This window comes from Halichoeres trimaculatus, unplaced genomic scaffold, assembly GCF_033239565.1.
Source record: "Halichoeres trimaculatus isolate MK-OKI-2021-1 unplaced genomic scaffold, fHalTri1.1 fHalTri1_scaffold_6, whole genome shotgun sequence".
Taxonomy (NCBI): domain Eukaryota; kingdom Metazoa; phylum Chordata; class Actinopteri; order Labriformes; family Labridae; genus Halichoeres; species Halichoeres trimaculatus.
The window spans coordinates 9281924-9294325 of NW_027437184.1; positions in this window are offsets into that span (position 1 = coordinate 9281924).

A 12402-nucleotide genomic window follows, 5' to 3' on the forward strand; every position below is an offset into this window, starting at 1 on the left:
GCATAAAGGGTAAAGGTGTGCTTTTCAGTGGTAAAAAAATATATACTCCAGAGAGTCTTTTTGGGAGGCAAAATGTGTGCTTTAGTGCTTTCCTGGTTTGCTAGAAAATGTATGCTTAAGTCCGCTTTTGGGTGGCAAAAAGAGGTGACAAAATGGACTCTTGAGTGGCAAAAATGTGTGCTAAGGTACCCTTCTTGGGGTGACAGAGGAATCCAAAAGCGCCCTCTTGGGTTGCAAAAATATCAGCATAGGGTGCCCTTTCAGGGGATAAATATGCACGCTAAAGTGCCCCATTAGGTCGTGAAAAATACGCATTAAAGTGCCTTTTTGGGTTGCAAAAATGTGTGCTAAAGTGCCATCCTAGGTTGCAAAAATGCATCAGGGATATGTGCACTAAAGTGCCCTCTTGGGTGGCCTAAAGGGCAAAGGTGGTTTTTTTTTCTTTTGAAAAAAAAAAAAGTGCTCCAGAGTGTCCTTTTGGGAGGCAAAATGTGTGCTTAAGTGAGCTCTTGGGTGGCAAAAATATGTGCTAGAGTGCGACAAATATGAACGCTGAAGTGCCCCCTTGGGTTGTTAAAAATGGGCACCTAAGTGCCCTTTAGAGTTGCAAAAATTGTAAGCTGAAGTGCCCTCATTGGTTGCAAAAATAACATGTGCTGAAGTGCTTTTTTGGGTTGCAAAAATGTAGTCTTAAGTGCTGTCTTGGGTTGCAAAAAATGCATTCTGAAGTGCAAATTAGAAATGTGTGCACTAAGTGTCCATTCAAGGAGCAAAATTGTCTGCTAAAGTGCCCTCTTGGGTGGCCTAAAGGGCAAAGGTGTGCTTTTCAGTGGCAAAAAAAAAAGTACGCCAAAGTGTCTTTTTGGGAGGCAAAAATGTGAGCTTTAGTGCGCTCTTGGTTTTCTCAAAAATGTTTGCTTAAGTGCACTCTTGGGTGGCAAAAATATGTGCTAAAGGGCCCTCCTTGGAGTGAAAAACAAATCCAAAAGTGCCGCCTTGGGCTGCATAAAATGGGTGCAAAAAAGCCCTTTAGGGCGCTAAAACACCAATTAAGGATCCTTATAGGAGGCCAAAACATGGGCCACAGTATCCTCTTGGGAGGCAAAAATGCATGATGAAGTGCTCTTGTTAATACATTGAAGTTAGTCTAATGGCAAAAGAGGAGAATGGGTGGAGAACATGCTGTATGTCTTCTTCCGTTTTGCCCTTAAAAACGTCTGTGCACATCACTGTAGTTGAGTGTAACCTTTCAGGCGGGCCGCTCACCAGCTAAAGAACGCCTCTCACACCAGGAACTAGGATCTGCTCACACACACCGGCTACAAGAGCAGCACGAGGCTCTGTAAGCACTTACACAAACACATGCCCTCTCCCACTCGCTGGTTTAAAATCTTTGAGTTCAACATGTAAAGATAGCAGAGCACAGAACAGGTGACTCTACTGGAGACAAAACTATTTTAACAGTATAACACAAAGCACACATTGGCTCAGCTACAGGTAAAACACAGGGAGTGATCAGGTATTAAGGCCCGTGGATTAAAATGAGTTTCTTGTTCATTATGCAGGATTTGGTTTGTTAGTTTTACTTTTGACCTGCCTTTTAAAACTCTGTCACACTGGGAAATGACAGACATCAAGCAATATTTTTCCTCTCTACTAGAAAATACAACAGCTGTTCCTGAATGAAGGATGTGTCTAACTTACTAAGAAGTCCCAACATGAAGAGATAGACTCCTCAATCAGAGGAACAGGCTCACAGCCATTACTGACTGACGTAGGATGATCACTCAAGCTGTTTACGTATTCCACATGTATGAGGAAATCAATATATTAGTGAATTCATGTAATTCTGTTTAACCACAGTTGTGTTTTGGCACTAGTTTCCGCCCCTCAGTGGTACAGTGTATTTTATCTCGCCTTGTTACACTCAGAGATTTAGATTCCTGATCTCAGTCCATTGTTCTTAATGGTTTTAGGTTGTTTTGTCCATCCTGCTGTTCCAGATACTTAAGAGGTTAATCCGGCCTCCTGACTGGATGTGTGTCTCTGTTTGAGCAGAGAGAGACAAACTGTGGTGCCTCGTCCCTGTGTGCCTCAAAAGTGAGTCAACATCCTGATTTTTCTATTAATATTTTAGTCAAAAATCCCAACATACAGAGGAAAAAAGCATACATTTTTGTGAGGAATCTCCCTTTAAATATGTAACAGGAGCTCAGTAATCATCCTCTGAGTGCTTCCAGGCTCGGCACTGTACAATCAACTGAAATCTGCAGGAACGGAAAGCCCTGGCAGCCCGGGCTCCTGAGATCATGTCTGTTTTATTGGGGATAAATGTTGCCATTGACATTGAGGAGGGGGAGAATGGAGCACGGCCAGCCGCGCTCTAATTGGCTGCATTAGCATCATCAGCGTTGTGAGCCCGCCCCTCCCGTTGGGGTCTGTCTGCTGAGATTTGATTGGCTGCCTTGACATTCCAACGCAATTTACAGGCCACCTCAGGGAAGGTTTTTTCTTTTCTTTCTTTGTGCTACTTTAGTTTTTTTTTCTTTTCTGCCAGGGCCTAACAAGCCTCTGTGTGTATGTGTATGTGTGTGTGTGTGTCTCATGTGTTGAGCCTCCTTCAGCAATGAGCCCATATAAAGCAACTGATTTGTTTGAAACCACAAGTGAGAAATTTTTCAAAAACAGAACTACGAAAAAGCTGATCCGACAGACTTCTACACGGAAAGAAAAACAGCATTTATATCATGGCCTTCAAAAAACATGTCTGCATTTCACATTCTTATAAAACCAAATGTGGTTAGCAAAGTGTGGATGTGTAAAAGTCCAACCAACATACATGTGACTTGAAGGACCTGAAGAAAAGATATTCTTAAAGAGCTTTTATCTGTGGGTGCAATTAAGATAAATCTTTGAGAAAAAAGTTTGGGAAACTATAATTTACACATGTGGCTGAAAAAAGATGTCAAGCATTTTTTCTGTGCACCTCTATGTGGAAATTGAATTGAATTAAAAAGAACCTCGCTGCAGGGTGAGTCCACCAAAATGATTTAATTCATTCGACTGGCGTGTCAAGCATGAACCAGGTTTTAGGGATGAAGTCTTTTGTTTAGAACTAATCAAATATACAAAATAAAGATTATGGCCACAATAAAGCTAACGAGTTTAGGACTTTTTTGTCCTAGGTAAAGCGATTTGTCTGGCCCATGAGAGCAGTATGTGCCTTAGTGTTGTGTCATTGATGTATGAATGAGATTATAGATCATTCATTTCTCAGGAAGACTGACCCCCACACCTGCACTAACTGCCCTAATAAACAAAACTCCACCCCAAATCAAGTGCTTCAAAATGGTCTAATTAACATAAACTACCTACTTAATTATCTTGAAGTTAATAAATTAAATAAAAAAAATTATACCCAGAACAAAACATATGAACTGTAATTAATCTGCTCTGTAAGAAACAATTTAAAATGACTTCTACAGTCAACATTTATTTTTAACATATCCAAATTGTATTAACTCAGAAAACCAGATCATACTTGCCAAGACCAGCAGCAAATACAATACAAAAACCACATAATTCAAAGATTCAAAAGAATAAAACTTTATTATCATTGTAACAAGCACAACTAAATTGAAGTCACAGCAGCAATCAAGAAAACAAAAGTAAGAAAGTGTATCCTCCATCATGCTCCATCTCTGTCTCCTGTATCCTATTTGCTCTCAGCAGGTGAAGCTCTTCCAATGTGGCGTTGGTGTCTGATGTTAGCTCCATTAGCTATTTCTGTGAACAGCATAATTGGCGATAGATCTTATGTTCCCAATAACGATGGATGGAAGGACAGGCCGATGTCACTTCTTAGCTCACACCTGAGAACCAGCACGTCGTTCCACCTCCTTCTCCTCACCTTGTGGGAAGACATCAGGCCTTGCACCAGTTAGCATTGACATGCTACAGGCTGCTAACAGCTGAGTTCACATGTAAACAATGCAGCCATAGTTACATGTAGGATCTGTGGACAAACACAGGAGAAAAAGTGGTAAAAATACTGCTGAAGCCACAAAAAGTTTGGTGTCAATGACCAACAAATGAACTATACAAAAGAATTGCATTTTGCAGAAAACAAGAAAGTAAAATGAAAATTGTCTCGTTTTACTGATGGCACTTTTCTGAATAGGTAAAATGTAAATTGTAATGTTAAAGAAGGCACCTTGAGTAACACTGGAACCACTGGAACTTGTAACCACAGATGATATTTTACACCTCTCTCAAGTTTTTACTTTCATGACATCTGTGATGATTTTGTTTCTGTGATACAAAAACTTTTACACTCGGGATTCTCCATATAAAACGCTGATATAGGAGTTGTGTCATCCCCAGCCTGAAGAGAGTGGGAGCTGAGCCCTTTAATCCTGGGTCTTAATACTTGGACTTCCTGGTTTAAAGTTTACGGCACAGACTTATCAGCATTCAGTATTTTGAATAAAAATGATCATAATAGCTGTTTACAGTGCCAAAAAGAACAACACACAACAACAGTTTGATTTCAGGTAAGGAGTGTGTTCACTGAGAACCCATTCCTGCTGTAATGAGATTAGACCAATCAGAATCAAGTATTTATCATAGCCAGGGCAAGCCTGACACATCATCAGACAGAGAGGAATCGAAACTAGCCGCCCAACTCCTGGTGACTAAATTTTATCCAATGCAACACACACGCGCTACATGTAGGAGTGGAAATATACCAGCAGGTACAAACGCTTTCATACATAATGCGCATACACACCTATAACCTCCATCCTTCCCTCACTTACCCCACACCCACTCTCTGACAAGAGAGACGAGGAGCTTTGTGAATCATCTTCCTCTGCAGCCATCTTTAATCCCTGCTCAGGGATTTAGGTAAGCAAAGGGGGAGGGAGGGGGAGACCAGTCTCCAGGTCTCCAGGGTGAGGGCCTCTCCGGGGCTCTCTCATCCCAGGAGTAGGGAGCTAATTGGGACTCTTGTAGATACAGTTAGCCACAAAGGGTCTGCTAAAATATCAGGGGACAGACCGACTTTGTATTTCCAAACATGTCAGGGTTGGATTGGATCCATTTCCTGCAAGTTTGTTATTTTTTTCTAATGTTTCAATCAAATTAACTCCTCCTGTGTCAAACTGACAAACTGCTTTTTAGCTCTGAAGCCGTTTTCTTTTGAGAGAATTTATCGCCTACTTTGCTTTCTTTTTTTATACGTTATCCAGGGAAAAGAAACTGTCAGATAGAGACAGTTTCTTCATATATAAATCCAAGGAAACTAAGCCATGTGCAACTGGTTTAATTTAAAGTTAAATCTTTTTCTTTAGTTTCTTTGTCAGCAGGCTAAAAAAAAAAAAAACCCTGACTTTGACCACTGAAGGGTTGGAAACACCAGGAATTAAAAATGAAAGTGTGTCTTTAAGAGCATCATTGGTGCAAAAACAAACACCAACATTTAAGAGGAACACATGAATTAATGAGGCAGAATCACAGCTGTGTGGTTTTGACATCGCTGGAGAAATAAGATCCACATGAGGGACAAACAACAGGAAAACACTTAAAGGAGTTATTTTTCTTTCTTTGAAAAATAGCTGTATAAAAAACAAAACTCATGACATAAATCACAGGGGGAATATAACACTGTTGATGTATTGCTTTAAGTATGAAAGAAACAATAATAAATACAAGACATAACAAATCTTATCATTCTCTCCTCATAACATCAAGAGCTCAGAGCTGGTTTCATAACCTCATAATCAGTGTTTGACACAGATTGTACCCATGGCAGCCAACGCAGGACATCACAGCATCAATTCATCAAAGGATTAGACTCCACAGGGTCAATACTTTTCCCCCTACATTAATTTAAAAAAAAGTTTCTAATAATGTCAAACTGAAACAGAAAATAAGGAACTTATAAATACAAAATACTCACATGTATGGCTCATTTGATAAAATAAATGTGTTTATTGTGCCAGTTTAATTGAGTGGTTGTATGAGATGCTCTTTGAGATGAAGTGGAAGTGTTGCACTGACAGATGTTCATTATTTTATCTTTGTAGGCCCCACTCTCACTGCAGGGCCCAGTATACTCATAACCCTCACGAAGGCCAAGTCCACACGTAGCCAGGTATTTGGGAAACCACATATATTTTTATATAAGGCCTGTTGTCCATACGAAACAGCACTTTACATCACCAAAAATTATGTTTTTGTAAAACTCTGGTTTCATGGTTTTGTGTAGACGCCGGTAAACAGAGTTTTCAGTTCTCAAACGTCACAGCTGAATGACGGTGGGTCATTGTGAAAAACACTGCCCATTATGGGTTTGGCACACACTCAACGGCAGATTTGCCCGCTACTAGTGGGAAAAAAGTATTTTTAAAAACCTACGAGGGGGGGCTATTCGTTTTTGAAAATACCCAGCTACATGTGGACATGGTCTCGGTTCGATGCCTCTGATCCTTGAAGCAGACAGTCTGGTTTGATTCCAACCTGCCACCTTTCACAACAAGTCATAGTTTGTCAAACATCCAATAAAAGAATACATTAAGCGTTTACTAACTATGGAGCCACAGGATTCAGAGCTCCCCCTACTGACTGGTTGCAGTATTGATCATAACTCCTGCTGCTGTCATATTAATCCCCATGTACCTTTGAAACACTCTCTGTGTTTGCTCTGTTAGCTACCAGCTACACTCCTCCAAGTGGTTACTTTTTGACATACTCCGAGTTTTTAACTGTTTTCAGGAAAACTGCACCCCATGGGCTTGGAATGATCTGCAGAAAGATCTTAGATTAGGAAAACACTCCCATCATTTAATAAATCTTAAGGCATCGTAAAGAATTTCGTGGTGAAGATGTGCTTGTTTTTCTTGATGTATCATCAAGAGACAACCTCCGCTCTAAGAGTATGAGACAATGCGGAAGTGCTAAAATCTGCTGTTTCGCAAGTGTTTGCTTGAGGCTGGCTCCTGAAGTACTGGAAGTCACATACACACCAAGCCAAAAAAAAGCTGTTTTCAAAGCAGAATTTAACCTATTTACAGCCTGGTTCAAAAAACGTCTCCTGTCTGAGTCGCTAATTTTACTACCGGTACCCACTGTACGGGGGTGAATTGTTTTTTTTAACTCAGCCGTTCAGAGGGTATTAAGATTGCGAGCTCCCCCAATAAGAGGCACAGCTGAAGGTCACGTGACTGACAGGCGCCCTACCAATTGCCACTACCAATATGGCCGCTATAGCGGATGTGCTTAATTTTCTGTTTCAGAAACAGACGGGTGACGCCGGCGGGACTACGTCCATGTTTTATACAGTCTATGTGTATCATCAATGGTTTAATAGATGTTCCCGTTTTTTATTTATGTTGTATTTGTTGCATCTTAATATTCTGTGATTGGCTGCTAACTTGGCTAGGTCTCTTTTGCAAGAGATATTTTGATTCTCAGTGGGACTTCCTGGTTAAATAAATATGGAAAAAAGAATCCATTCTACTATTGACTTAACCCACCCTGGATAGCATTTTATAGGATAGTTAAATTCCTCCTTTATGTTTCACAAACTTTGTCACCGACCCTACTCGGACAAAATTTTGTGCAGTGTTTTTCCAGAATCCAAAATTTAGAAGTGAAGACACTACCCAGGTTTATATGTGAAGATGTCTTTTTCTTTATTTATTTACTCAGCTGTAAAGATGCTTGTTTGATGCAGGCATGGTCAGAGCTGTTACCTGTAGTGTGTCACAGGTTTTGAGTTGCATACGTCATAGAGAGGAGGATGTGAAGGTTTGGATCAGACTTGGGTAAAGAGGGGAGACAGGGGTGTGGAGGTGAGTAAGTGAGATTAAAGGGGGAGGGATGATGGGAGATGGAGAGCTGTAATTGGTTGCTTGGAGAGGATTAACTTGTCTCCCCTCTACCTTATATAATATCCACCTGAGTTACCATGGCATGATCCCCTTTCACCTCGCTTTCTACTTCATTCCTCCAGAAACACAGCAAAGCTCCAACACATGAAGTCATTATCATGGCTGAAAATATAAATTCAGCCTAAATCTCTCAGAGAGAGAGAGTCATGCCGTCTACCTGTCCAGGTAAACGGAACAGTGGCTACGCTACGCTACATTAGCACCCGAGCTTCCTGCCTCCGTCACCACAAACACTGTAATTAAAAGGCAGGGAAGGGCATCCCCTTCCTTTCATCTCCGGATTTAAATTTGATTGACGCTTTAAGACTCAATACCACACACATACACGTGTACACATTTCACACACACACCCACACACACTCCTAACCTCAGATGTAGCCGCGAGGCAAGCAGGAACTAGTTTGTGTGAAGAACCACGGGAGAACAGAAACACAGACAAATAGTCCTGAGAAAAGACGACAGCGTTTTGAAACGTTCCCACCAGATCGCTGTGTGACAACACACAATGGGGCAGGAAATAAGAGCCAGACGGCACACACCTTCATCCTGTATTCTGTCTGAGCAAACACTGGATGGAGAATAGTCAGATTAATGGCTGAATAGTTTGCTCAATAACAATGAAATGTCTGACAATGGTGCGGGCTGGTATGAGGACACAGGATCATTAAACACACGTTGCACAAACACTGTAATTGTATAGTTTGTGTTTTTAGGGATTGCAGACCTGAGCTGCCTATCAACATTTATTAATTGTTGTTTATACAGATACACTGTGGGGAAAAAACCCAGTCAGTTTGTTTGATAATGAAGGTATGATTAATTTGTAATAATAATCCCCTCTTTATTCACAAAGTACATAACAATGACTGAACAGCAGCATTTCAAATGACTGTTTTGTTTCACAGTGATGAATTGATTTAATGGACAAACAGTCCAAAGATAAGTGCAGCAATGTCACCACATGAGCTTCATCCCGGTTCATTGGCTGCATCCTTTAAAGGGTGCATAAGGAGATTGTTTGCACCATTGCGTCGTCTTTAGGTCTTACCATTTTAAAGGAACGTTGAAGGATGCATCAGGTTAACAGTGTAACGCATCATGCAGATGTCAAACTCTTAACAGTGAAGTAATGTTCTGTTGAATTAAAAAAACATGTTTAAACTTTATGGTGATCTGTACAAATGTGAAAAAAGCAGACCCCCTTAATTCTTGATATCAACTTTTAAGATTTTAAGTAACAGAACACTTACAATGTTTTTTCTTTAAGGTTTTTGTTGCAAAGCACCACTTGGGTGACTGCTTTGTTGTTCTTTCTTCTTCTTTTTTTCTTCTCGTTCTAGTCGTCTTTTGATGTCTTATTTGTCAACCATTGAAACTAAACTGGTTGTGTCTACAGTGGTGTTTCTCCCATTTTTCTTCCTCTGTGTGTGTGTGGGGATGCGACATGGGACCATGGTATGTTTACACACAAGATGAGCTGTTGACAGCCCAAAGCATGTTGATGCTAACTGGTGCTAGGTCCAATGTTCTCTGCAAGCTAAAGAGAAGGAGGCAAGGACGCGATGCAGGTGGCAAAAGCTGAGAAAAGATGATATCAGCCTGTCCTTCCATCGTTAAGGGGAACGTAAGATCTATCTCCAATAAGATGGACGAGCTAGCCGTGCTAACCCAGCCACAGAGTGAATACCAGAGGGCAGAATAGCATCATGCTATTCACAGACAGAGACTAACAGAGCGAACACTGAAGGATTTCACATGCTGTGAGTGGACAGGATACAGGGGACAGTGTGACTTAACAAATAAGTCCAGCTCAGTTCTGGACCCTGTGGATTAGAGGCTAACTGGAGAATTATGCAAAGCTGTCATCTGATGGACATTTGATCTAGTTGACATTGATAATATCATTCTGCCCTGCCATACTCTGCAAAAACAAAAAATCTGTGTGTTTGTCTTTTTTGAAGAAAAAATATACTTTCTTGTCAGAGGCAGGACTTACTTTTTTAAAGTTATGAAGTATTCTCTGAAATACCACATTTAATCACGAACAGAGCCTTTCAGATCTGTCTTGTGTTTTCAAGAAATTCTTTTTTCAGATTTGAAAAATTCAAACCTGTCTTTTTGATGGAAATTACTAAATATCTTTCTGATAAACTGAAAGGTAAAGGACCTACTGAGGGTGGATCTTTTGTTGATGTTGATTTCTGACTCGTGATCCTGCTGGTTTCAGTGTGACCCACAAGTATTTCAATCTAACCTTAGAAAATACCAAGTGCACCTGGAGATGTGAAGCCTTTTTTGTTGAACCAGCTGTTTTTCATACCTCAGATCAACCTGTGCATGTGTAAGCGCAGTAAATGCATTAGCCTTCCTGTTGTTGTGCTAAGATGAGCAGCTAACGCTACACAGTGGCGATTGACAGCAACCCACCCATGAACGTCATGACTGATGTTGGATCAACTAAAGAGGCTGCTGATGATCCATGAAAGTCGGGCTTACAGGGAAGAGTCTGAGTCATGACTGATAATGAGTCTTTTGCTTTGTGAGGTGTTTCACTCATCTCGGCCAGGAGGACACAAGCTGGATATCGATCTGGGGAATCCAAACCCTGATGGATGAGTTCATCAGGCCATGGAGCCTGTCCAGGATTTCCTCAAGTCTCCATAGCAGCAAAAGTGATTTAACTTTTAGCTACTATATAAAAATATTGGGTGCCAGATACAGTATAATAAAGTATTTAAACAAAATGTGATTTAAAGCAAGATTTATTTATAGACTGTGGAATTAATGGACGTAGTCTCCTAGCGCCACCTGGTTTCTGAGATGTATTTCTGAAGCAAATTGGCGGTGGTGGCCATATTGGAAGTGATGCAAGTTTCGAGTCTCCTTACACTCATCACTAACAGCTATTGTGCCCCCATCAGTCACTTGAGCTGAGCCGTGTATCTGAATGGGCAAAGTCGCCATCTTAATATCCTGTGTGTGCTGATAGAAAATTTTGGATTCAGACGTTTTTTTGTACCAGGCTGTAATTAGGTTAATTTTTGCTGTAAAAACTTATTTTTATTTTTTTAATTCTTTTTTTCTTCTGGGGCCAGCCTAAAGCGGACACTTGAGACTCAGCAGGTTTTTACTACTTCAGCATTGTCCCATATTTTTAGACCAGAGGTTGCAACTAGGATTTATTTAGACAGTTGTTTGCACAATAAATCTTTAAGTATTGGTTAAATCATTTTTTTTAAGTTTTAATTTTTTTAGGGCTAACTTCATGCTTTTTGATTAATTTTCAAAGACACAAATTTAAATTTTCATTTTTTCTTTATTGGTTGACTCAATGATACTATCATCACTGATACCATTAAATGTAGTGACGTGTATTGACAATATAGGAACAACCATGATGGCTTTTAAAACTAACCTGTGAGACTATTTCAACAGAAGAAAAATGAGTATCTAAGCTCCTGGTTTCATAAATACATGTACAGAAATTAAACTTTCCTTTCATGAATAGAAAAATCGAAAACAGAATAAAAACTTTAGCTTCACCCCGTTTAAAATAAACCTCTACAGTGTGTTGTTTTTCCTCTTAATTCTTGTTTTCTTTAATTCATCTAAATCTTATTTAGACATTTAGTTTGCTGGCAGTATCTCTACATGAACTTACAAGAAAAAAGTTTAAAACTTAGAGTAAAACCAAATAAAAAAGATCTCTGCTGCGTCTGAGCCTCGATGAAGCTGCCACAGGTTGTTAGACCCTGAGCGGAGACACACAGCAGAGCCACATACCCCATCACAGAGCCCAGGATTACACTTTTTAAACAACATCTGTCTTTCCTTCTTCTCCTTCATTCTGTGCAGCTCTGAGCTCAGGAGGACGGCATAAACAAGCCAATACACATCCACATCATAAACCATTACCCTGATCCCCCGTCAGTCCCCTGTGTACGCCGACAGAGATTACAAATTACCAAGTTTGTGTGTTATTGTGTTTGGCTGCGTATGGTTTGGTTTTCCTGTGTGTATCCAGATGTGGTTCACATCAGCACGGCCAACTGTAGTCTGTGTTTAGAGACTGGGTGCCTGGAGGGTGGTGTGGTGTTATGTGGTGATACAGTCAGAGCAAAGAGCAAAAGAATAATCAGCAAACAGGCCCACCAGTGCTGACCAGCTGAAAACGTGACTCCGTGTTTATTTATCGTTAAACTGCATCGTCTCAGGGTCGAGGTTTAAGAACAAAGACTGAAAACGTACTGCTTCTGAAAAAATATCGCCCATAGGTTGAGTGTGTACAGCAACAGGGATAAAAGAGATTATAACATGTGATAAACAATGTTTTGTATAACAGTTAAATGACCTTTAATGACCTTTTTAATAACCAATAAACAGACGTCTTATTGTAAATTTCAATCAGTTAATTTTTTCTTTAAGGCTTTTTCATAAAGTTGCATCTTTT